At 31.2% G+C, this 26,406-nt stretch overlaps 1 long non-coding RNA gene across 1 annotated transcript; it reads left to right on the top strand.

Annotated features, from left to right (window-relative positions):
- The first annotated feature begins 4,944 nt into the window (after positions 1-4,944).
- On the top strand, positions 4,945-7,086 carry LOC131179917 (uncharacterized). Its single transcript, XR_009148878.1, has 2 exons — positions 4,945-6,497; positions 6,824-7,086. It is a non-coding gene; the product is annotated as an uncharacterized LOC131179917 (long non-coding RNA).
- The last annotated feature ends 19,320 nt before the right edge of the window (positions 7,087-26,406 follow it).

Genomic DNA, 26,406 nt, shown 5'->3' with positions numbered 1-26,406 from the left:
GTTCACTGGCCCAGATGAAATTATTGAGCGTGTGGGTCTAGTAGGCTATAGGCTAGCTTTACTGTCAAAGCTGGACAAGATCCATAATGTGTTTCACATATCCATATTAAGAAGATACCGATCAGACCCTTCACATGTCATATCAATGGAAGAGATTAAAATACAACTAGATTTGACATATGAAGAGGAACCAATAAGAATTCTGACTCGGGAAGTTAAAGAATTGAGAAATAAGCAAATTTCACTGGTGAAAGTGCTTTGGAGACACCCTAATACCGAAGAGGCAACCTGGGAAAGTGAAGAGACGATGAGGCAACAGTTCCCTCAACTATTTGCATCAGGTAAATTTCAAGGACGAAATTTTTATTAGAGGGGAAGAGCTGTAACGCCCTCACTTTAGGTAGTCTGTACATTCTACTGTTTCGGTGACTAACGTCTGTCTAGACAGCCAGAATGTCTGGAACTATATTTAAACTAGAGTGAGGAGTCATAAATAACCCAAAATAATGACAAGAAAAATTAAGAAAAAATTTAAGAAATGAAATGCAAGAAGGTCAAATGAGCCGAAGCTACGGCGATGGGTAACCCTAACGGGAAGCGACTGTAAAGAAAGTTAGCAACCCTAAACCATGGGGAACCTTATGAAATAATTATTAGGACTTAAGTGAAGGATTTCTAAGGTTTAGACGACAATAGAATGCCAAGAAAATATAAGAAAAAAAAAATTAATTATATAAATCGATACAGGCAATTTTAGTTTATTAAATAAAATGAAGAGTATTTTGGTCATTTCACCTTCAGAGATGATTTTTGGCCAACTTGTCCATTTAAGTAAGTTAGGTATATGACATAAAATGTGAATAAATATCGATATAAATTTAAATGGAAATAGAAATAAGAAAAGAAAAAAAAATAAAAATCAAATTTATGACCAAAGCATGATGCAGTTAAAAATTTTCCATCAATCAAATTAGACAAGCACTTATAAGAAAGAATAAAAGAGAAAAAATCAAAAAAAATTTAACTCATCTTCCTCACCTTCACAAGCTGGCTGAACCAACTCTTCTTCTTCTCCTCCATTTTCTCTTTTCTTCAAGCATGAATCCCCTTGTTCCTCACCCAAAAACTCAAAGCCCTAACATTAAAAATAATCCTTGGATCCTCTTAGAGTGTTTGGCTATTAAGAAAGGGAAAGAAAATTGAAGTTTAACAAGGGGAAAATTCTGTCTAGTGTGGTAAGTGCATTTCTAGTTTCAAATTCTTTGAAATTCCTTGAATTAACTCTAATTGTGAGTGAATGGAAGAAGAATTGATGAAATGGATGCATGGGTGAACAACATAGATTTCGGCCAGCCTTAGGATCACTAGGATTTTGATTAAATTGATTTGATTAAACTTGTTCACTAGTGATTGGTAATAAGTATATGTGTATATATATATATATATATATGATTGGTTATTGGTTATGATTTGTGTTGCTTGAATATGGAAGTGTGGAAATTAGGGTTTGAGCTAAAATTAGGGTTTTATCAAATTGTTGTTGAATTGGTATTCTTAAGGTCAATTAGTGTCCATTTGACATGGTTTGACCTTAAAATAGAAGTGATTGTGGCATTGAATCATGAATGGGAGGTGCTGCCCTTTTGTTGGAAATTCTGGACTTTGAGTCCAATGAGTTTGGATAGCCATAAGTTAAATTGTGTAGCTTCAATTGGTATAAGGCCAATTAAAGGTGAAACTAGGGACATAATGTCACATTTCTCATGAAGAGACCCTGCTCAGAAAACCAGCACAAAGTGACTAAAAATTGCTTGAATCCAGATAACCAAAATCCTGACTTGAAAAAATGATCATATGAACAGTGTTATTCAAATGGCCATAACTTTGTGTATAGAGGTCCAAATGACGTGATTCTTGAACTCATGGAAAGCTTAGACATATTAGAATAACTTTCATGAAGAATAGAAATCCAAATTCTGACCATAACCTAATCGAATTGCTAACCAAATTTAGCTCACCAAAACTACTAGAACCAAAATTTGCCCTGAAATTCTGGACATGGACCAATTCGGCCAATTATGGTAAAAATGTCATAACTTAAGCTACAAAACTCCAAATAGAGTGATTCAAAAAGGAAATTAAGTAGATACATTAAGGAACAACTTTGATGAAGAAAATTTAGAAAAATTCCCACTGTAGATTGATCCAATAGAATAGTAAACATAGATGACAAAATCTGAAATTTTGAAATTGCTTCTATAAAGCTTTGAATTTCAATTGGCAATTAATGCCAATAAGTTTATAACCCAAAATGTGGTACTATTATGAAATTAGAATTTGTATACCTATTATTTATGAAAAAGTAAAAAATTTACATGAATAGTAAAGTGAATAGTAACTACAATAATATCAAATACAAAGAATCAAAACCTAATTTTGCTAATATGCCCTAGTATGCCTAGTATGATTGGTTTGGATAGGTTGGCATGCCAATAGGGTTTTGATTGCAGTACTGCTTATGGCTTCGTGCCATTTCGTGATTTATGGCTCTTATTGCCATTTCGTGATATTATGGCCTTTGGCCATTTTGCTATTCTTTGACATACACAGCTTTATGCCCGATTGTTATTATGGCTTGTTAGCCATTCTGTTGTACACCTAGCAAATACTATGTGATCGATGGTGTGACGGCCCGAGGTACTTGGGTATCCAATGCCAGTTTACCCATTTATCCAGTCCAGTCGACTTGTATAGGTTACTTGGGCATGAGAGTAAATCCTAATAACTTATAAATAAATAATGAATATTAAAACCATTAAATTAAGTATATTATAAATAATTATCAAAAATACAGTCTGTGTAGAAAAATAGTAAAATTTTCATATTTTAATTATTCTATTTATTGTTATATTATATTGACACCACTAAGCTTTATGCTTAGCGCGTTGCTTTTTGCCATGCGTAGGTACCGAAGATCAGGACAGAGAGCCTAGTAGACCTTAGACTAGGAGATTGAGATTTTGATCTGCATTGGGTCCAGAGTGTCACCTCATCCAGCAGTGCATATTTTGGTAAACTCCACTAGTCTTGTATTTTATTTTCTTGGACTTTGTAATTAGATTATGGGCATTTAATGTAAATTATATATTTGTATATTAATTTGTACATGATGTAAATTAATAATATTTGAAATTTTTCTTTTTGAATTATTCATGAATGAATGTGATTAGATGATAATATGTGTTCGGAATGAGAATAGAGATGAAATAATTGATTGAAAATTTTGAGATGATGTTGAATTTGTGAAAAATCTATATGTTTGAAATTATGAAGAATTTATATACTTGAAAATATTGTTGAGATTTTAAACAGGTGAAAATTATCAAAATTGTGAATAATTTAGGGGAAACTTTGTCAGTTTCTTCGATTGATAAATTGAATCTAAGAAAATAAAATTAAATGTGAATATTAGGAAAGGTAATAAGATAAGTTAAGGTGCTCCGACACCGAGTGTGACATGTCTTGCTCGACTACACTGTAGACGGGTAAGGGGTGCTACAATATATTATTCTATTATGGCACTTAGCACGTATATGTGTGAAATAAAATAATTATCTTATTATAATTTTCGTAAATAAATTGCGAACATATGTATTTATTAATAAGTAGATATGTTTATTAATAAACAGACATGTCTATTTTATACAAAAAGTCATAACTATTTGTATAGATGTCTGTTAATAAATAGACATGTTTATTCTATACAAACAATTATAACTATTTGTATATGTACTTGTTAATAAACAGACACGTCTTTTACACAAACAATTATATCTATTGAAGATAGATAGATGTGTCTATCTAGAAAATGTGCTATAACTTTTCATTCTCTATAAATATGAATAAGTTTTTCAATCTAGATATATACTACTTCCACTTCTTCTTCTTGTCTTCTAATCTCTCTAAATTCGGTTCGTATAAAGAGTTCTTAAGGGAAGTCTTCAGGAGTTGTTGTCTGCATATTTCAAGCTTTGTTGTATCCTGGAGGTATATTGCCATAACCTTGCAACAATCTAGTGAAGGCAATTAATACTTTAAATATCGTGATTCATCATACCTCAAAGTCTATTCTACACCCACTGCCTCAACACAAACATCACAAGGATAAGAAGGAGCAATAAATCGTAGAGACTACTGCCGTCAAATGAGACAAGTAAGGTCAATCAATGTTGAAGTCAAATTAAAAAGTTAAAAAAAAAAGGTGTGGTTATGAAAAATTTGAATTATAAATTTAATAATTATTAAATTAAATACTTCCATTTGAATTTATATATTTATTATATATAATTTAATTAATTTTATATAAATTTTAATATAAATATTGAATTTAACAGTTATTAAATTCATTCTCAAATATATTACATACACCCATTAAAAAATTTTTGAAAATGACAGAAGGGGAGGAATAATTATGCAGTACTTAGGATTTCAATTTTTAGAAGAGGTGACCAATATAAAGGTGGCCATGGCTAGAAAAATTATAAAGTGATCTGCTATTCCATATAGCATTTGACATAAAATGATAACCTAATAATTAAGTACCATCTAAACAATTACAGCTATGATTTTTTTAAAAGAAAAACACTTCTAATTAGTTATTAATTTTTAGAACTCACTACTAGGTAATTATTATTTTATAGGCCCACTCATATATATGTGTCAATATTTCTTTGGATTGCCATTTTATATAGTTAACTGCATGGAATTAGCAGAAGCATTCTATAATTATTCCCACGGCTAATGGTAGTTACATGTGGCTATCATTAATGGAGTTGATAGCTAACTAACAGTGCTAATTACATTAATTGCTATCCTAGTTGTTTATATAGTTTGGATTAAGACTTCTATCAATGCTAAACTATGTAAAGTAAGTTAAGCAGCAGCTAAAGCAAAGCTCAATGGATAATTTGGCAGAGATCACTTGAGTTGAAGGAAAAGGCAGAGCAAGTAAAACGGTGCGTTAGGAATAAGTAATACGGTGCGTAGCACGGATTGAATGAGTGAAGGACTGTTCCCTCGTGTTTTTGTTAAGATAACAGAATTAGTTAGTTTCCAGCTGAATCTTGTAGCTTCTTTAGTTTTCTAGAATACTGAAATCTTGTATAAAAACAAGTTCTCCAATTAATAAAATAATTCAGTTCTTTTTCTTTCAATTTGCTTCTCGGTTCATGGTATCAGAGCACGTTCCCTGCGTGTTTTGGTAACCGCTTCTCTAAGAAAACCTTGGTTCTCAGATATGTTTTCTTCCTCAATCTTTATCTGTTTTTCCTTCTTTTATTGTAATTTTTAATTTGTTATTGATTCTTGGATGGCTGAATCAAGTTTACATCTTGATTCTGATCTCAATCATAGAGGAGATCAATAAGTTGCTAGCAAATTTGATGAAAATGCTCTAGTTTTGCTAAACTCAGATCATCCTGGATTGATCTTAGTGACTGTGCCTCTGACTGGAGGTAATTACTTGCCATGGAGTAGATCCTTGATGTTAGCCCTGAGAACAAAAGACAAGCTAGGGTTTATTACTAGAAAATGTGATAAACCAGAAGAAGGATTTGCTGCATATGAGAAGTGGCAAAGAGTTGATTCCATGGTAATCTCGTGGATCTTGAATTCCATGGTTAAAGATTTAGTTAAGGCTTTCCTCTATACAATATCAGCAAAGGAGTTGTGGGAGGAGATTAAGCAAAGATTTAGAGAAAGTAATGGACCAATGTTGTATCAGATTAGAAAGGAGATAAGTTCACTTTCTCAATCAAATCTGAGTCTTATGGCTTACTTTATAAAAATGAAGAAATTGTGGGATGAACTTGCATGTTTAAAGCCTTTGACAACATGCATGTGTGGTGCTACAAAGCAATTAGCTGACATTGAGAATGATGATAGGTTAATTTAGTTCTTAATGGGCCTAAATGATTCATATGACCATGTTAAGAACCAAATATTGTTGATGCAACCATTTCCTAGTGTGAACAAGGCATATTCTATGGTTCTCAGCATAGGGAAACAAAGAGAAGTGAATAATATGACAAATAGTGAATTCAATACTGTAATGAATGTGAAAACACACAAATGCCAGGTTGAAAAGGGAGGCAGTAAGAATCAGTATCCTCAGTCTAAGAAAAAATCAAATAAGAAGGAAGATAGGTTTTGTACCTATTTTAACACAATTGGCCATGTTAAGGAGACTTGTTTTAAGTTGAACGGGTATCCAGAGTGGCTCTCTGAGTATAAACAGAAGAAGGAGAAAGAGAAAATAGGCACTGCTGCACAGGTTTTTGAGACACCTTTGGATTTTGAAGGGGAAGGGTCATTGAAGAATGACAACTTGAATCCAGGATTGTCTAGTTACATACAACAGGAGATCATGAAATTTAGGAAAAATTAGCAAGGATCTTCTCCTAATGAGGCAAGTTGTGTAGAGTTTACTAGCCTTGCAGGTAAAAATTCATGTTATTATCAAACTAGTTCTGCTGATAATAATGGCAGTATGTGGATTGTAGACACAAAAGCTTCAACTCACATGTTTCATGACCTAAACACTTTTACAAAAATAACCAAAATTACTAGCCCTAGCACTATAAACCTACCAGATGGAACCACTAAAAGTGTAACTCACATAGGTACAGTAGAATTACATCTAAACCTTAGATTAGAAAATGTTCTTTATGTTTCCAGTTTCAAATACAACCTATTATCAGTAAGTAGAGTCAACCAAACCTCACCAATTACTGTTTAATTTTCACATGAATGTTGTATTTTGCAGGACCTAGTGATTAAGGCTGTAGTAGCTATTGGAAGAGTGAAAGGAGGATTATACCAGTTAAACAACAAGTCATTCTGTCAAGATAAAGAAGATGCAGCCATAAAGAGTTATGGAGGTGCCTCGCACTTTTTAGCAAATAAATCCTGTCATATATCTCAAAATGTAACTACTACAAGCAATAATATTTGGCATCTCAGAATTGGCCATGTCTCTCCTACTACATTGTCACATATACCTAAAATAAAAAAGAAACATTCTACTCATTATATTTGTGAAGTTTGCCCATTCGCTAAACAACAAAGAATTTCTTTTGGCCAAAGTCATATTACAACTACTGAAATTTTTGCATTAATTCATGTTCATCTTTGGGTTCCTTATAGTGTGCATTCTATTTCACATGCACAATATGTCCTTACTATTGTGGATGACTTTTCTAGGGCCCTGGACATATTTATTACCCAATAAAGCAAATATCTGCACTACATTGAAAGATTTTGTCATCATGATTCACGCACAATTTCACAAAATGATCAAAATTATTAGGACTGACAATGGTACAGAGTTTGTAAACCAATCTTGCATAGAATTTTTTAAATCTAAAGGAATTTTACATCAAAGGTCTTGCCCTTACTCACCACAGCAAAATGGAGTGGAGGAAAGGAGACATAAACATCTTTTACAAATTGCAAGATCTTTAATGTTTCAAGCTCACCTTCAATTCTGGAGTGAGTCCATTTTGACAGCCACCCATCTTTTAAATAGACTGACTTCATAAGTTTTAAATAAAAAATCCCCTTATGAAGTGTTGTATGGTAAGATTCCTTATTATAGTCATTTGAAAGTGTTTAGGTGTCTGTGTTTTACAATAAATACCAGTCCTCACAAAGGAAAATTTGATTACAGAGCTTTTAAGTGTCTTTTGTTAGGATATGCACAAGGCTTTAAAGCTTATCAACTCTATGATTTAGAAAAGAAAACTATTTTTGTCTCTCGAGATGTAGTTTTTCATGAAAGTTGTTTTCCCTATAGTCATAGCACCCTGCACAAATCTAATGACAGTAGTGTTCCTCTTCTAATTCCACTTCCTAATATTTCTTCTTCACAATTTTTTTCATTCTCACTTCATTCTCCATCACTTTCGATTGATTCTGGTCATCCACTCTCACAATCTGCAAGCCCTCTTCCTATCACACATAATTCTTCTCATTCTTCTCTTCCCCAACATGTTTCACCTAATACTAAATCTACAAAACCTATTTCTTCTGTTCTTCCCCATGCAGTGTCCCTTAGGAAAAGTACTAGGAATGTTTCAAAACCAGGGTGGCTCAATGACTTTGTTGTTTCATCAATTACTTCATCTCCCATTAACTCTTCTGAGACTACTGCTAACCTCCTGTCACCATCTTCTGTAGGTATATATTCTTCTCTTTATCTTTCTCTATCTTCCTTTTCTTCTTTATCCCAATTCACTGATGATTACATGAGTTTTCTAGCAAATGTCTATGCAACTATAGAACCTAAAACTTATCAGCAGGCTTGTAAAGATAATAATTGGGTCATTACCATGAAAGCTGAATTGGATGCATTGGAAAACAATAATACATGGATCCTTACTAAGGTAAGAAGGCCATCACGTCCAAATGAGTATTTAGAATCAAGTATAAAACAGACGGTTCTGTTGATAGATTTAAATCTAAGCTAGTAGCAAAGGGCTATAATCAACTACCTAGAGTTAATTATCATGATAGTTTTAGCCTAGTTGCAAAATTGGTTACTGTAAAGGTATTTCTTGCCATAGGTACTGTTTTTAATTGGGTAATTCATCAGCTTGACATCAATAATGCCTATCTTCATGGGCATATTGATGAGGATCTTTCCATGCTTCCTCCAAAAGGTTATATTAAAGCTTAGCCTAGTCAAGTCTGCAAGCTAGTTAAAAGCCCTTATGGATTAAAATAGGCTGGTAGGCAATGGAATATTGAGCTGACACAAAATTTGATTGCCTAAGGTCTTACTCAGCCTAGTTTTTTTTATCATTATCTCTTTACTAAAGGATGTAACAGTCATTTCTTAGCCTTAATTGTGTATGTTGATGATGTTTTAATCACTGGTGCTACTAAGGATGACATTATTCTAGTAAAGAAATTTCTAGATGACAAGTTTACTATTAAGGACCTTGGCTATGTTAAATATTTCTTGGGGCTAGAGGTTGCTAGGTCCTCTGCAGGCATGTTTCTCAACCAGAGAAAGTATGTATTAGATATTCTTATAGATTTTGGTCTTTCAAATGCCAAATCTGCTTCAGTTCCTTTTCCTAAAGGACTAAAATTAGACAATGAAGTGGGAGAAATTCTTAAAGATCCAGATAAGTACAGAAGGTTAGTAGGGAGACTTTTATACCTGAGCTTAACCAGACCTGATATCTCTTATGCCACACAGCAGTTGAGTTAGTTCATGCAACTTCCTAGACAAACTCACTGGGATGCTACTCTCCATTTTCTTAGATACTTGAAGGTTGTCCTGACAAAGGGATTTTCTTTCCTGTTGAGAATGATTTCAAAATCAAAGCCTTCTGTGATGCTGATTGGGCTGCTTGTCCAATATCCAGAAAATCACTGACCGAATTTTGTGTGTTTCTTGGTTCTTTAATATCTTGGAAAGCAAAAAAACAAAATACAGTAAGTCAGTCTTCCCCTGAGGCTGAATATAGGAGTATGGAATCCATGGTTTGTGAATTACAGTGGATTACACATACTTACTCCAAGATTTCCAACCTCAAACTAATTTAACTAATTATGTTGCATTGTGACAACAAAGCTGCTCAACAGGTAGCAGCCTACCCCGTTTTTCATGAGAGAACCAAACACCTAGAAATTGATTATCATATGATTTGCAATGAACTCGAGAAATGGTTCATTTCGATTGTTCATGTAGCTTCTCGGAACCAAACCCTTGGCCTCTTCAGCATTTCACCATTTAATGTCCAAGATGGGACTTCAAAACTTTTCTCCGTCTCCATCTTGAGGGAAGGTTGTAAAGTAAGTTAAGCAGCAGCTAAAGCAAAGCTCAACGGATAATTTAGCAGAGGTCACTCGAGTTGAAGAAGGAAAAGGCAGAGCAAGTAAAACGGTGCGTTGGGAATAAGTAATACGGTGCGCAGCAAGGATTGAATGAGTGAAGGACTGTTCCTGCGTGTTTTTGTTAAGATAACAGAATTAGTTAGTTTTCAACTGTATCTTGTAGCTTCCTTAGTTTTCTAGAATACTGAAATCTTGTATATAAACAAGTTCTCCAATCAATAAAATAATTCAGTTCTTTTTCTCTTATTTTGCTTCTCTGTTCAAACCACAGGAGCCGAAAAGCATTTGAGCTTTTTTTTTTTGTTTTTCAGAATAAACAGATGAAGAAATTCATTAAAATTCATTAAAGAGAAAACAGATTTACATCACCAACAGCTATTGCTGCCAATTTTGGTGGAACATCCTCCAACCAAGCAGATAAATGTTGGTCCACAATACCATCTTTGGCCATGCTGGCGAGATAATGTATTTGCCACTGAATCCCAGCAAGAGCAGTTTGTACTTCAAAGAAAATAGCATGAATTTCCGCAAGGTCAACATCCCAGTTTCCACTGAATCCCTTTGAGGCAGCCAAAATAATTTCTCCTTTTTCATTTCCCTGAGCAACACCGAACCCAACAACACTATTCGAAACCACCGCAGCATCAACGCTCATCTTGAACTGACCCAAAGCATCTGAGCGATGTTGAAATTTTGAAAGTAATGATCGTCCTTAATATAGGTAGGTAGCCCATTCATACAAATATAGGAAGGTAGTCCATTCATACAGGGTGGACACCTTATAATAATTAGAATCTTAGGTAATTAGACAAGATTTGTTGTTACAGTTCCAAGTGGCCATACCCAACCTGCCTTTTTAACATTTTGGACGAACTAAAATAATTTCATTCATTTTAATAATTTAATTAAGTAAATTAAATAGAGCCCGTCAAACCCATCAAAGTCATTTTATGCGTAGGATTGAGCATATTTTGGTCTAAATTGAAAAATCAAATTGAATCGAGTCTATCCAGTTGGATTTTATATTTAAGTGGTTCGATTTAATTTTCAATTATAGATATTTTTATTTTTCATTTCGATTCATTTTTTAGTCAAAAATTGATTTGAACTAAATCAAACCAATTTCCTTAATCTCTTAAATTGTTGTGTTATATATATATATATATATCAAAAGATATGAAAGACCTCCCTCCAAGCCGTAACTTTCATCGAATACGGCTTTTCTCATAATTCTATACATATCTATGAGATAGAGTATGAAATTCTATTTACTCACTTTAAATTGAGTATCCGTTTCCTTCCTTTCTCTGCTAGGATTAGAAATCCTGTATTAAGCCTTGCATGCTTATGCCACATCGAGTACTATAGAAGAAAAAACTACAAAATCTGATTTAATTTATCGTAATCGATTAGTATATATATATATATATAAGCAATTTAGAAATGAAAATTTTCATTTCTAAATTAAAGATTTCCATTCCTAATTTGGCTTAGTAACGAATTAAAACAGAAAAAAAAAATCTATTTCTAATTAGCTTGTTGCTAATAATTAAAAAAAAGTAAATTTCTATTCGTTTCTAAATTAGAAACGGATTAACAATGGAATACTGTTTGTTTCTAATTAAATTAGAAATGAAACAATTTTGTTTCTAAATTTTTCCATTTCCATTTTGCTTGTTGCTAATAATTATAAAAACGTAAATTTCTATTTGTTTCTAAATTAAAAATGGATTGGAAATGGAATAGTGTTCATTTCTCATTAAATTAGAAATGAAAGAATTTTGTTTCTAAATTTTTCCATTTCTAATTTGTTTTTACTTGGAAACGAAATAGAAACAAAATATATTATGTTTCTAATTCAAAAAAAGAGATTAAACCTTTTCAAATTAGAAATTGATTCCTATTCATTTCTAATTCGTTTTTATTTAGAAATGGAATTACATTTCTAATCATAAAAAATTTATTAATAAAATATATTTAGAAACGGATTTTTTTGTCTCTAATTAATAAAAGTGAAAAATAAAAAAAATTATATTATTTATTTTGAAGTCATTTTAAAAGTAAATTTTGAACAAAATGATAAATTACTACTAAAAATACAATATAAATAATATTACTAATATTATAAAAAATAAATATAAAGATATTAAATACAAAATTACTAATAAAAAAATGCAAATGAAAAATTATCGTTAATATGTATAATAAAAATATTAAAAAACAAATTACTAAAATTTATTAATAAAAATACATTAATACTAAAGACAATATAAAACATTATTAAAAACTACAAATAAAAATAAATTAATCATAAAACTACCATAATTGTATTATAATAAAAATTACTAACAAAAATTAAAATGGGAGAAAGAGTTAGGAATAAAAAATAAAAAAGACAAAGATAAGAGAAAATTTGAAATAAAAGAAAATGAAAAAAAATAGAAAAATTAGAAGAAAAAAGAGAAAAATGAAATAAAAAAGTATTGATTAAAAATAATAAAAAATGAAATGAAAGATAAAAGGAAGAAAATGAGAACGAAAATGAAATAAAATGGAAGAAAGAATGAAATAAAAGAAAATGAAAAAAAAAAGTATTAATGAAAAAGGAAAAAAAAAAGAGAAAAATGATATTAAAGATAAAATGAAGAGAATGAGGAAGAAAAGAAAAGAAATGAAAGAAAGAGAAGAAATTAAAGGAAATGTAAGAAGTAGTAAAATGAGAGAGAAGAAAATGAAAGAATAAATGAAATGAGAAAAGAGTAATGTTTCTATATGCGATTTAGAAATAGAATACAAAATTTGTTTGTAATTGAAAAAATGGTGGGATTTTTTCCTACACAAATTTGCAATAGATTTTTGAATTTATTTTTAAATTTGAAATAGAATAAAAATAGAAAATTCATTTCTAAATTCTAAAAATAAAAGGTGAGACATTTCTCGCCCTAAATTTTAGGTTCGCAATAAAATCTGTTTGTAAATTTAAAAATAGACTGGGCATTCCATTTATATATTTTGAAAAAAAAAAGGGTCCATTTCCCCCCATAATTTTTAAGCTCTATAATTTAGAAAAGAAATTGAATTCGTTTCTAATTTACAAACAAAATTTGGATTCCATTTCTAAGGTTTTAAGTTTTCTTTTTTACTTCTACAATTTAGAAATGGAATGGAATCCGTTTCTAATTTTGAAATGGAATTTGAATTTCATTTCTAAATTTTTAAGCATTCTTTACTACTTCTACTTATTAGAAATGGATGAGAAATAAAATTGAATCCATTTCTAATTTGGAAATAGAATGTGGATTCCATTTCTAAAATTTTAGACTTTCTTTTCATTCTTTACAATTTAGAAACGGATTAAAAAGGGAATTGAATTTGTTTCAAATTTAGAAATGGATTAGAAACGAATTTTGGTCTGTTTCTAATCCATATTTATTCCATTTTAAATTTGTTTCTAAATTTGAAGGCAAAGCTTTTTGTGCTAAAAATAGCAACGGATCATTTTTCGTTTCTAAATTCCATTTTTATTGTGTTTCAATTTGTTGCAATATTTAATAAACAAATTTAGTTTTTATTCTATTGTAAGTCCATTGTCTAATTTCCATTGCTATTCCAGTAATATCTTGTAGTGTGTGTGTATTCTACTTTCCAATTCCCAACCACCCCACCCCCAACCCTTTCCTGTCTTAATCATGCCTCTCCTTCTCCTTCTTCTTCTTCTTGACTTCTTCTTATTCTTCTATTGTGAAATTAAGAACAATATTCACCATCATCTTCACACATTAAACCTCAAAATAGTAGCAGTGCATCACCATTAGAAAGCTATCTTCATTCTTCATGAATCACATGCCTTGTCTTCATCCTTAAATCCTAGAAAGGCAAAGTAAAGTTGTCCTTTGGATTTGATGTTCTAGGTTTCATTACCCAGAAACTCTTCAAAAGACATTCTTATTTTTTTTCTTTTTGGGCTTTGAACATTAAATGAGTAATGGGTAGGAGATCAATAGATAGTTACATGCAATGAATTTGTTATTGGCCTGTTGCGATGAATTTGTGTCTGTAATTATTTTTTGTGTGATTTACTTAATGATTTGTGTAAATTGATTTTTGTAATGTGTATTTTGTTGTGTCTATTTGTTATTAATTGTGTAATTCTATTGTGTAACACCCCTATTTGCATAGCCTGGTATATTTTACTATTCCGATGAACGGTGTCGGTCCGGATAATTAAGAGAAGTAGAATCACGTTTAAGACAACTAGATAAGCCATGAACACAAATAATTAGTAATTGTCAATTAGTTAAGTATAAATAAGAAAAACAGAACATAAGAGGTTAAATGAGCCGAGAGTCACAGCGATGGGTGACCTTCTCGGGAACGACTGCGAGGTCAATCTAAACTCAAATTTTGAACTGTAAAATGTGACGCTGCGGTCCTTAGGACCATTGTGAACATAGTTCCAAAAAAGGAAATCACAAAAAAAATTGTTAAGCAGGTCAAATAATTAGGTCAGGGATTCGAAAGAAATGTCAAATAACTAGCAAACCGGATTGAACTGGCGAGGGGCGATTTGGTCAATTTACCCCTAGAGCTGACTCCTGACCTAAATGTTCAATAAAATCAGAGAAAAGAAAATTTTGAAATATAGAATTAAATTAAAGAAGTGAGGAAAAAGAAAGGAAAAAGAAAATAAGATTAATGACATCAACCCATGACATGAGCATGACCTCATAAATAAATTACCATTTATTTTATTTATTTGACTAAGTCCAACAAAGAATAAAAACAAAATTTAAAAGTTATCTTCTCCATTGTTCCCGTCACTTTCCTCTCTCCCTTTTTTTTTTTTTTTGTATTCTTTCCACCATTGATGAACCTAAAAGCTCTTACAAACCTTAAATTCTCACCCTAAAATTCATAACTCTCTCAACAAAACTTTGATAATTAAGCTTGGACAAGAGATTGGGCACAAGAAAGAGAAGAAAATTTGAAGAATTAAAAGGTTAGAAAAGCTTCACACAATGTTAGAGATCTAAACTTGAAAATTTGTAGTTAGATGATTATGTTTTAGTTTAATTAACTTAGAAAGTAACTTAAAATCATAACAAAACAATTATTGAGAGACCAAATAGAAATTCGTCCAACTAGGGGTTTAGGTTTGAGGATGGAAGATTTTGATGCAAATTATGAATTAGTTAAGTGTGAATGAGCGTATAAATATCAAATGTGCATTTAGAATTCAACAAATAAATTAAACATGGAAGTTAGGGTTTTAGACCTAGGGTTTTGGGAGGAAAAATGTGAGAATTTGTTAAATGATGTGTTTGACCTTGTTGGAGTTGGGAAATGGTCATTTTTGACTAGTTGAGGTATGTTGGAATTGTTAGAATTAAGTTTAAATTCGGAGTGATTAGGGTTATGCTGCAGGCAGTAGGACCAAGGTCCTTTTTAGGGACAAAAACTGAAAATTTATAAGCCCAATTGGTGTAAGGCCAATTGGGAATGAAACTAGACACAAAATGACACATTTTTCATTCAGGAATCATACCCAAAAAGTGACCATAGCATAGTGAACAAATTGGCCAAATCCGGATGTGAGTGTTCTGCCTTGTACAAAAATGACCAAATAAACAGTGTTTGTTCATTTGGCCATAACTTAGACTAGGCAGGTCTAAATAACCTGAAATTTTACCAGTGGAAAGCTGAGATATAGACCTAAAACTTTCATGAGGAACACAAACTCAAATTATGCCCTTAACCAAGTCATTTAGCCACCCAAAGTTGGTGACTTCAAACTTCCAAAACCAGAATTTGCCTAAAAAATCTGGGTTAAGTCCAATCCTACAACTGTGATTCAAATGGCTATAACTTGAGCTACAAAACTCCAATTAGAGTGATTCAAAAAGGAGAATAAAGTTAAGACAATAAGGAATAATTTCTATGAAGAAAACTTAGCCAAATTCTAACAGTAAAATGACCAATGGAACAGTGCAACATATGATACCAAAATTGAAAATTTAAAAATTTGCCTAAAAGACTTAAGTTTTGAGAAAACAACCAAAACCAACAAAATTGGTGACCAAAATGTGGTATGTGAGTATAGTTGGAATTCCCATACCTATTAAGCCTTAGAAAGTCAACAAATTGACTTAAATAGTATAGTGAATAGTAATCCCAAAATATAAATTTTAAAGAACGTCAATTTTAGTATATTAAAGCTAGGTAAAAGTAAATTTGAATTTATTTTTGGATTTATGATGAGTTATGATACTGAAATACTGTGAAACTGTATGTTCCAGTGAAAAAGAATACCGGAAAAGAACCCGAGGAATCGAGTCAAGGCCAAGAAGCGACTCGTATAAGGTTTGTGCACAACATCAATATGCTTTAAAATTCATTTACAAAGTGCATGAAATGTGTATTATGCTTTTGGAATTGTTGAAAGTTTATTGGAGTTTGTTTGAAATGGCAATAAATGTTTAGTAAATTGTTAAGATAAGTTTTGAAACCACAGTGTCATAACCATATATTTGAACACCTCACTAGCATGACTAGTGGGAGAAACCAGTTTCGAATTTTGATTCCTTCTCTGGCTGAAGTGTTGAGGTGTGTGCCAGTAGAAGAAGAAAAAGAATGGGTTCTCATATATTTGAGCTAGCTAGCCTTGTGATGTGACTTCTTCTTAGTCTCTGGCTATTGAGATTATATTTGTTTCAAATGGCATGATATAACTGTGTGTTTTTATGAAATTTATTTTGAGACTTTTGCAATGAAATTGTTTGGATTAAAATCTTATAAATCATGTTTTGAATTTATATTTCATGTTCAGTTTAATTTTTGAATAAATTTGATTTAAATTCCGCATAAAGATTATTTTAGTATGTTGTGCACCACTGAGTCCTAGTACTCAGTGATAGCTGTTATTGCTGTCGCAGATATAGAGACTAGAGGAGCAACAGAGTGAGCTGTTGAGGATTGTGGAGTGACCTACCCTGAAGTTCTATCGGGTATATTTTATACTCTAATTGTAAAAGCTATTTTGATGTATGTAAATGTATGTAACTGTATGGACATGTAAAATTGGTTATGAGCAGTTGTATAAAGCTTGTAATAAATTTTGGTTTGGATTTTTCTTAATGTAAATTTTTGTAATGATGTATATAAATTATTTTATCTTTAATGAAATATGAATAGAAGTATTTTGTTTTAATTTGAATGAAATTGATTAATAGTATTTTAATGATTGTTGAATTTTGGAAATTGAGAAATAATATTGAATTTGGTTGGGATGGTTGTGGAAATTGATGAAGTTGTTGAGATAAAGTATTGAAAGTGCTTTTTACAGGTATTTGAAGAACTGTTTTCTCAAAATACAAACGGCACTCTGTCGAAATTTTTATAAAATTTGCGAAAAAATAAAATGGGACAAAAATTTTAACTAGTTTACAAAATCTAAATAAATGTTTTAATACCTATTAGAAAATACTCATCACTTATAAAAGTAAGAAAATTATTTTAAAATCCCTTGTAGGGTACTTAATGAGTTATCGATAGATAAAGTTCGGTAGTTCATTAGGTATTCTACGGGATCATGTTATGTCTTACAGAGGGGTAAGGTGTGATATATTGGTTATGATTTACTTGATCTATAATTGATTAGCGTAATGTGTTGATCATATTAGTTAACAAAATGGGGATTTGCAATTTGGAGAAGAATTGGGTGAGGAACTTGTGAGAGAAGAAAATAGAGAATGAATCTCATGTATTGTTATTGCTCCACAAAAGTTTATATACAGCTTTGTTACATCACATGCCTTCTGTAACTAACTTGCCACATCAACTATTTAGCTTTAACAAATCTTATAAACTCTAACATAATTCTTGCTACTACATTTTGGATAAATTACATTCCTTCATCCCTCTCTAAATATGGAGAGGGGTTGAGACTAACCAATCCTATCTTGGTAGCAAAATAGTTAAAATATGAGAAGTTAATAGCTTTGTGAAAAGATTAGCCACCCATACTTGGAAGGAAGATGAGTGGTGGTAATAAAGCCATTAAGAACCTGTTGGTGAACAATATGACAATCGATATCTAAATGCTTAGTACACTTGTGAAATACTAGATTTTCATATATGTGAACTGTAACCTTATTCACACAATGCAATAGGATGGGCAAAGGCAAATTCGCCCAAAAACCTTTTAGCATATAGTATAATGATAATAACTCATAGACAGTAGAAGCCATACTATGGTATTTTGCTTTGGCAAAGGATTGATGAATGATCTTTTGCTTCTTTGACTTCCATGAGACAATGAGCCACCCAAAAATATACAATAACCAATAAGCGGTTTCCAGGTCATGTAACAAGTGGCCCAGTTAGCATATGAGAATGTTATTAAATGAAGACTACCATTCCCAGGAAAGAAAAGGCCTTTTGTTAGAGAACCTTTCAAATAATGAAGGAGATGAAGTACAGTGTCCCAATGAAGCTAGCAAGGGACCTGAAGAAACTGGCTGAGATGTTGAACTGCGTACGTTATATTTGGGTGTGTAAGGTTAAGATAAAGAAGGCGACCAACCAAACGCCTATATCTCTCAGGTTCAGAAAGTGGATGGCTAGTTTCATTGTCAAACTTCAAACCTTTGGACATTAGATGGTTAGCTAGTTTGGCAGAAATAAGGCTAAGCATCTTTAATTATATCCAAAGTATACTTTCATTGATTTAGAAATAGCCTAGAAGAAGATCTTGCAAGCTTCATACCTAAGAAGTCACTGCCTCTCCTACTATCATACCATCAACTCATGTCACACCATCACTTAAAATACCATCCCAACCCATTGCACTACCTACTATTCTTATTTTACATCAAACATCACAACCAGCCATAAGGAAAAGTACTAGTCAAATGTCCAAACCTTCTTGGATGAGAGATTTTATTGCGTTAGTACAACCTATTGATAGCCTTGCATCTGCTGATTCAACTAAAATTAAAGTTGACAAGGTTCTCATAAATGACAAAGGTGTCATCTCTTTACCATATTTTTTTCATTCATCCATATATATTTTTTTCATTCACCCATATTTGCTTTTGATTTTCTTCAATTTACTGCTAACATGTCTCATGTTCCTAAGCCATCTTTTTATTTCCAAGCTAAGAAAGACACAAAATAGGTTACTACCATGAATAAGGAGCTTGAAGCTCTTGAAGCTAATAAGACCTGGGTTCTCATTAACCTACCTGCACACAAGAAAGCCATAGAATTCTAATGGTTTTTTCAAGTCAAATATAATCTGAATGCGACCATTGACCATTACAAGGCTAGGCTTGTGGCCAAAGGATGTAATCATTTACCACGCATTGATTAAATGGCTTCTTTCTCCCTAGTGGCCCAGATGGTAATAGTCTACGTGTTCCTTGTTATTACAGTAGCTCGAAGTTTGGCAATTCATCAGTGAAATATTAATAAGGCATACCTTCACGGGTATATTGATGAAAAGCTTTATATGAAACCGCTAAAGGGATACAATGCTGCTAAGCTTGGTCAAGTATTTCATTAGGTTAAATCCCTCTATAGGTTAAAGTAAGCGGGTCATCAGTGGAGCAAGGAACTGACAATGAAACTCACTCAGTATGGGTTCATGCAGTCCATAAATGAACATTGTCTCTTCACTAAAGGAACATATGACAATTTCATGGCATTACTTGTTTACATAGATGATGTTTTAATTACTGATGTTGATGAAAATGCCATTGTTAAAGTAAAATAATTCCTTCATCAAGTCTTCACTATTAAAGACTTGGGACATGTTAGATACTTCTTGGGTGTGGAGCTTGCAAGATCTTTTTCTGGTTTAGCCTTGAAACCATTCTAAATAATCGTGCAATTTGAAGCATGTATCCATTACATGGCCTTATTTTTTACAGTAATCACAGTAATAAGTTTCCTTCTTGGTTACATCATCTTTTTCATTCTTTTCCTTAGCATTCCCAGCCTCCTTATTGTTCTTGACTGCCATTATTGCTTGATTATTGATTTCCAAACTAGAGTTATAAACCTGTTATTTCTTTTCCACATGCAAGATCAATGAGTACACCTTGCTTACACTAGGCAAAGGATCAAGCAACAATACTTGGTAGCGCACGTGATTATAATTCTCCCCCAAACCCATCAAACATTGCATAAGTTTTTCATCATTATCTAACTTAACCATTGCTTTTGAAACTCCACAAGTACAATTTCTATAGGTATACACAAGGAATGATTTCAAACACAATCTCATCCCACATTTCTTAAGCTTGGTAAAGTAAAACCATCAATGGCATATTCCCTCGTGTGAAAAAGCTAATTTCTCTTTTTATTTTGCAAAGTAATAATCCATTACTTTCTCCAAATCTTTGCTGCAATTCCTCCCATAACTACTTAGCAAATGTAGCATAGAGGAAAGTTTTTGCTAGATCTTTTGCAATTGCATTAAGGATCCATGAAATTACCATGTAATCAACTCTCTTCCATTTTTTAAAATCTAGTGATGTTATTGCAGGTTTCATAGTCTCTCCATTGATAAATCCAAGCTTGTCCTTGGCTTGCAATGAGATCAACATCAACCAACTGCATGGTAAGTAATTTGTGCCATTAAGTTAAGCACTCACCAGTATTATTCTAGGATTGTTAGAATTTTGGAGAGAAAGAGCTTCATCTCCTTATTGCTGCACCGTAGCTCTAACTTCCCTTACTTCTTCAGCCATGGCGATGATTCAAATGCACAAAAGTAAATTAAGAAATCAGTATATGCTAAATTCTTTGATCTTGAATCTAACAAGAAACTAATTAAAGAATTAAAGAGTCAAAAAGAAATTGCCATATCTATATAGGATTTGCTTCGATACCATGAGAAACTTGTGAGAGAAAAGAAAATAAAGAATGACTCTCGTGTGTTGTTATTGCTCCATAAAAATTTATATACAACTTTGTTGCATTAGTTGCCTTATGTAACTAACTTGCCACATCAAATAGTTAAGTTACAACCCAACTAAGGGCCATTATCGATGCTAAAGAATGGGTCAGCTTAAAGTTGCCAAAACCTATAACAAGCCTAAAACTTGGTAAAAAGATTTATTTAATCCTTATAAACCAAAACCTAAAGCAATTACATTTTATCATTTCCATCATAGCATAGAACATTTCTTTTAAAAAGGTTCAGAATTTTGATCCTTCTCATAAAATTAATAAAATGCTAAAGTGAAATTCATCTATAGATACATAATCAAAAGAGAGTGCTTATGGATTAAGGCAAACATACCTACAATTATTGTTCTTACATATTACATACTGACATCCACTAAAACCAAGCATAGTATCTAATAGTTTATAATTACATGTCCATTACAAAACCTCAAATCGTAAATATAAAATTACTAAACCTCAACTTCTTGCTATCCTTTCTTGTAAATATCTCTAATCTTGCAACACTTCATCTTGGATTAAAAGAAAGGGGTAAGCTTTAGGAAGCTTAATGAGTAAACTAATAGTTATCAATTTTCATTTTATTCAATACATATATATGCAATGCAATCAAATGCATGATTTTTCACAACACAAAAAATTCACATAAGATAGATTTGTCACTAGTGATTTCCCATAACCAACTTGCTTGGCTCATAAAGATGCTCATCAAGACTTCCTCTTAATACATAACATAACTAGTGTGCCCTACTCATAAAGAAACTCCCCGGGTCTTCCTCTATCAAAAATAGTGAGTCGGGGGCTTATTAGGCCTCTCCTGGTCTTATCACATCATATCATGTATGATCATAACATATCTGTATCATATCCATAACATAGGAGAAATCAGTGGGTCATCCAATATCTATCGATCATCAATAATTTGATTATGTAGTAATGCAACATATTTATGTTCTAGATACATACAACCCAATAATGCCATGAAAATGGTGCATGTGAATGATCATGAGTTCAATCGCAATTAATTGAAAAGATTATTATTTATTAGGGTTAGTGTATCTTATAGCCTATCAAACACTAAACACGAACCGTCACTATTCCTTTCAACCTTAGCTTTTCGAGTCTCTTAATTCTAATCCCATAAAAGACGTACCTTAATGAGTTATCTGAATCTTTATAACTCTATACATACATAATACAACTTATTCTAGGTCTATTTGGGGTCTAAAAGCAAATTTTGGAGCCTTAAAATAAAAGGAAAATAAGGCAGGCATCAGCAACTTCAGCTGCTGAAGTCCTAAACCTCAAATGCCCCCAGAAGGCAATAGCTGCTTCAGCCATTGAAGTAGGGAATTTTGGCTACCAAAGTCCTAAACTTCAAATATCTTTGAGAAGCACTAGCTACTCTGGCTGCCAAAACAATAGTTTTTGGTAGTCGAATGTGAGAATTTTAAGAATTCCCAATTTGAAATTTGTAGCAACTTCACATTCCCAAAACACATCAACTCATGTTTAAAGCTCCAAAAACTCAACTCAAACATATATTCATGTAATAAACTCAATAACCAACTATTTTAACCCTAGAAGCGTAACATGCATTAACCCCAAAACATTCCACTAGCAAGAAAACTATCAAACCTCAAAACTAAAGCATCTCATCTTAATGTCTCAAAACCCCAAATGGGTTACATAGGATATGAGTTACTCAATTGGAAAGAACCTATACAAAGCATATGCAAGTAAAAAGGATGTTACCTTTTGAAGAACTCTACACTTAACTAGGATGAACTTTAATCTTATTGGATCCTAACTCCTATTTAACTCTAGTAAGAAAACATTCAATTGATCAAACTTCAAACCAAGAAGACTAATGAATGAGAGAGAATTCAAGATTTAGGGTGTTAAACCTACCTAGTAGAGAAAATTTTAGAACATTACTAAATTTTCGTCTGCCTAGGCCAATTTATACCCATCTTGAAAAAGGGACTTTTAGCTGTCGAAATCCATTTGGCCCAATTTAACGATTTTATTACTTAAACTTTCATCTCTCTCACTCTAAACTCTCCATCACCACATATAACGCTATAAAAATTGTTTTCACACACACCTCTCATCCTTGAAACCCTAGATTCTTATTGACAATGGGAATTTGGTGGGTGTTACAATTTAGCTCTAACAAATCTTCTAGACTCTAATAAAATTCCAGCTATTACATTTTGGATAAATTACATTTCTTCATTGGACGTTTGAGCTTGAGAGCAAACTAATGGTCTTGAACTGAATCTAATCGAAATGATTTGGTTTCATTTGGTTTGGTTCATTTGTGTTTTTTTATTTGAAATTTGGTTTTTGATTTCAGGGGGTGGTTCGATTTTGAATCAAATCAATCGAATGCTCAGCCCTACTTATGTGCATGAATGAGGCAAAATGGATCTATAAGGATTTTCTTGCAACCAAATAAAGGATTCAAGCCTAATAAAGCTCATAATGGAACTTCAAGGCCTCTTGCATGAAGTTAATGGGACTTTGAGCCTTGTAATAATTGTAGGATAAATTTTATGGGTTGTAAAAAGGCTTTTTATTGTTTAATATTTTTTCTCCTCTCCTTTCTTTAGTTTAAGATTTTAGTTGCTCTATTGAAAGTTGTTCTATTATGTCTCAGCTTTCCAACAAGTCAAAATTCATTTCATTTGAAGTTTTCTAGTGCAAGTTATGCTCATTCTAAGTTGTACTGTTCAAATGGTCATTCTCCCAGATTTTAGAATTTCACTTCCAGATTTTGGCCCCAATTCCAACCTCTTCCAGCCAATTCTAGATCAAGTACTCTTAATTAAAATTGTAGTATTATGTCTTAGGTTTATTTTGCAATTGGTTTTACCTTAATTGATTTACCTAGCTCAAGTTATAAGCAAATCAAGCTACTGGACTCAAGCTATCTAGATTCTGCCTTAATACACAACACCACACTCCATCAACTCATTTGGTATCTTCTCAATATATTTCAACAATCATACATCTCAATAGCAATAATATATGCTTAATTGCAATAAATAAGACATAGATAAGAAAATTCCCCAATGTATCATACCCTAACCAAACTTATCAAACTTCAAAATTAAGTTAAGTTCATAGCACTAACCTTTGTGTGCTAGTTTCAATCAACCTTCAAACACCATTTAATTCAATCAAACCTCACTTCCCCTTAGCGTCCAGCTTTTGGCTAGATTTCTTGCTTGAAATATTAGTGTCTTTTCTTCACTTCAAGGATGGATATGGAGGTTTCTCAAGGTTTCCAATAAAATTGATGAAGGGAGGCAAGTGGTTGGAAGCTTGGTGATGATGCTTTAATAGTGGAAGGGAAACAAATGAGAGAAAATGGTGAAGAGGTGGATGGCAGCTTATGGAAAGGAAATGAAGATGATTGACTTTAAATTAAGATAATTAAAATGAGGTGTCCACCATTCATATGTCTTTAGTTTTTAATTAGGTCATGCTTAGGTCATCACGATGTCATAAATTTGGATTTTTTATTTCTCTTCTTTTCTTTACAAATTTTCATTTAAATTTTCATCAAAATTTCTTCATATTTCAATATATAAATTTCACTTAGCTTAATTGATATTTTGATCAAAAATTAACTCTCTAAGTGAAATGACTAAAATGCCCTTTATTGGGTTATGGTTTGTCTTTACCGATTGGCATTGGTTTCCTTGCATTTCCTTGACATTTTCATTTCAGTTAACCCCTTAGTTAAGTCTTAAATAAATGTCTCATTGGGTTCCTCATGAGTTTGGGGTGGCAACTAAATCCACAGTCGCTTCTTAGTAGCTTCTCAGTGAGGTCACTCATCGCTATCAGCTTATACTCATTTAACCCATTTGCATTTTATTTCTTTCATTTTCCTTTAATTTTACTTGATCTTTATTCAACCAATTTATGACTCCTCACTCTAGTTTAAGTGTGGTTCCAGACATTCTGACTGTCCGAACAGACGTTAGTCACCGGAACAGTAGAATGTATGGATCTACCTAAAATGAGGATGTCATAGTTTGTATATATTAAAATAAATAAATTATATTTTTCTTTTAATATATATAACTAAAGCATTTAATCAACATATTGTTATTAATCATTGAGCTAACAAGTGCTGTTTATTTCTTAAGAAAAAAAAACTCAAAAATTTGATAAAAATGCTTTTATCATTCAACTACAAATATTTTGATTATTTGAATTTATTAATTATAAATATATAAAAATATTAATTTTTAATTAAATTTATACTTAAAAATATATAAGTACTATAATAAATATAATAAAATTTGATTATATAATATAATATATTATTAGTTCCTCATTTTAATAAATTATTTATATGATGAACTGAAAATTTAAATTATAAATTATAAATTAAGAAAATAATTTGTAAAAAAAAAAAAGAAAATAATATCTCACATCGTTTTTTCAAGAACTTGAGAGGTGATAATTTTCCCATGAAAGGCAATCCTCATCCCTTGACATTTCAAGTTAAAAAGTGGGTTTAAATATGGGGCTTGCTAATTATATTTTATTTTTTAAAATTATATTTATTTATTTTAAATAATATTTATTATTTGTAGTAATTTAAATAAATTTCATTTAAATTGTAGCAGTAAATAAATATTATATTATTAAAGATAATAAATGCATTTATATTAATAGTTAATGATATGAAGAAATTAATATGAGTTGCAAGATAATTTATTTTTAGAAAATATTATTAAAGAAAAATTTATTTGATTTTAAAAGTAAATTTAGAAATTTTATTATAGATAATTAAGGTCAATTTAATTTGTCATTTAAAATAGATTTAGAGGCAAATAATATAATTTGTTAAAATGAAAAAGGGACTTTTTTTTGTCTCTATAAGTTATTAATATAGACGAATATATTTACCTCTCAAAGTTAAATTAGTGTTAAATATATATTTATTTTCATATTTGTCTCTAATTACATTTAGAGATAGTAGTAAATGGGATAAACAGTTATTTGTCTCTAAAAATATATAAAGACAAATAAATAGCTTTTGAGTAAAAATTTTTAGTAGAGACTATATAATAATTTTAGTGTAATATGTTGATAAATATTGGTTTTAATTATTTTGTTGACTATTTTTTTAAATTATTTTCTTGATTAAATTGATTATTTTAATACGAGAGATTGTGATTTAATTGATAATATTTTTTTAATTATTTTGTTGATTATTTTTAATATTGTTTTGTTGATTAATTTGGATTATCTTGATAATTTTTTTGAGATATTGATTTTGCCAAAAAGTATTTTAATTTTTATTATATTTATTAGAAAAAAAAATGTTGATGGATGTTGAAAGGGTGATTTTAATTAGTTTTTACTATTTTTTAGACAAAAGTAGTTGGTTGATGTTGCAAAAGATTATTTTGATTATTTTAATGCCGTGATTAATATTGTTTTTTATTATTTTGTTGACAAATTTTAATATTGTTTTGCTGATTATTTATGAACTAAAAATTGTTTTTC

The sequence above is a fragment of the Hevea brasiliensis genome, chromosome 5, assembly GCF_030052815.1.
Source record: "Hevea brasiliensis isolate MT/VB/25A 57/8 chromosome 5, ASM3005281v1, whole genome shotgun sequence".
Taxonomy (NCBI): domain Eukaryota; kingdom Viridiplantae; phylum Streptophyta; class Magnoliopsida; order Malpighiales; family Euphorbiaceae; genus Hevea; species Hevea brasiliensis.
This window is presented reverse-complemented; position numbering and strand designations above follow the sequence as displayed.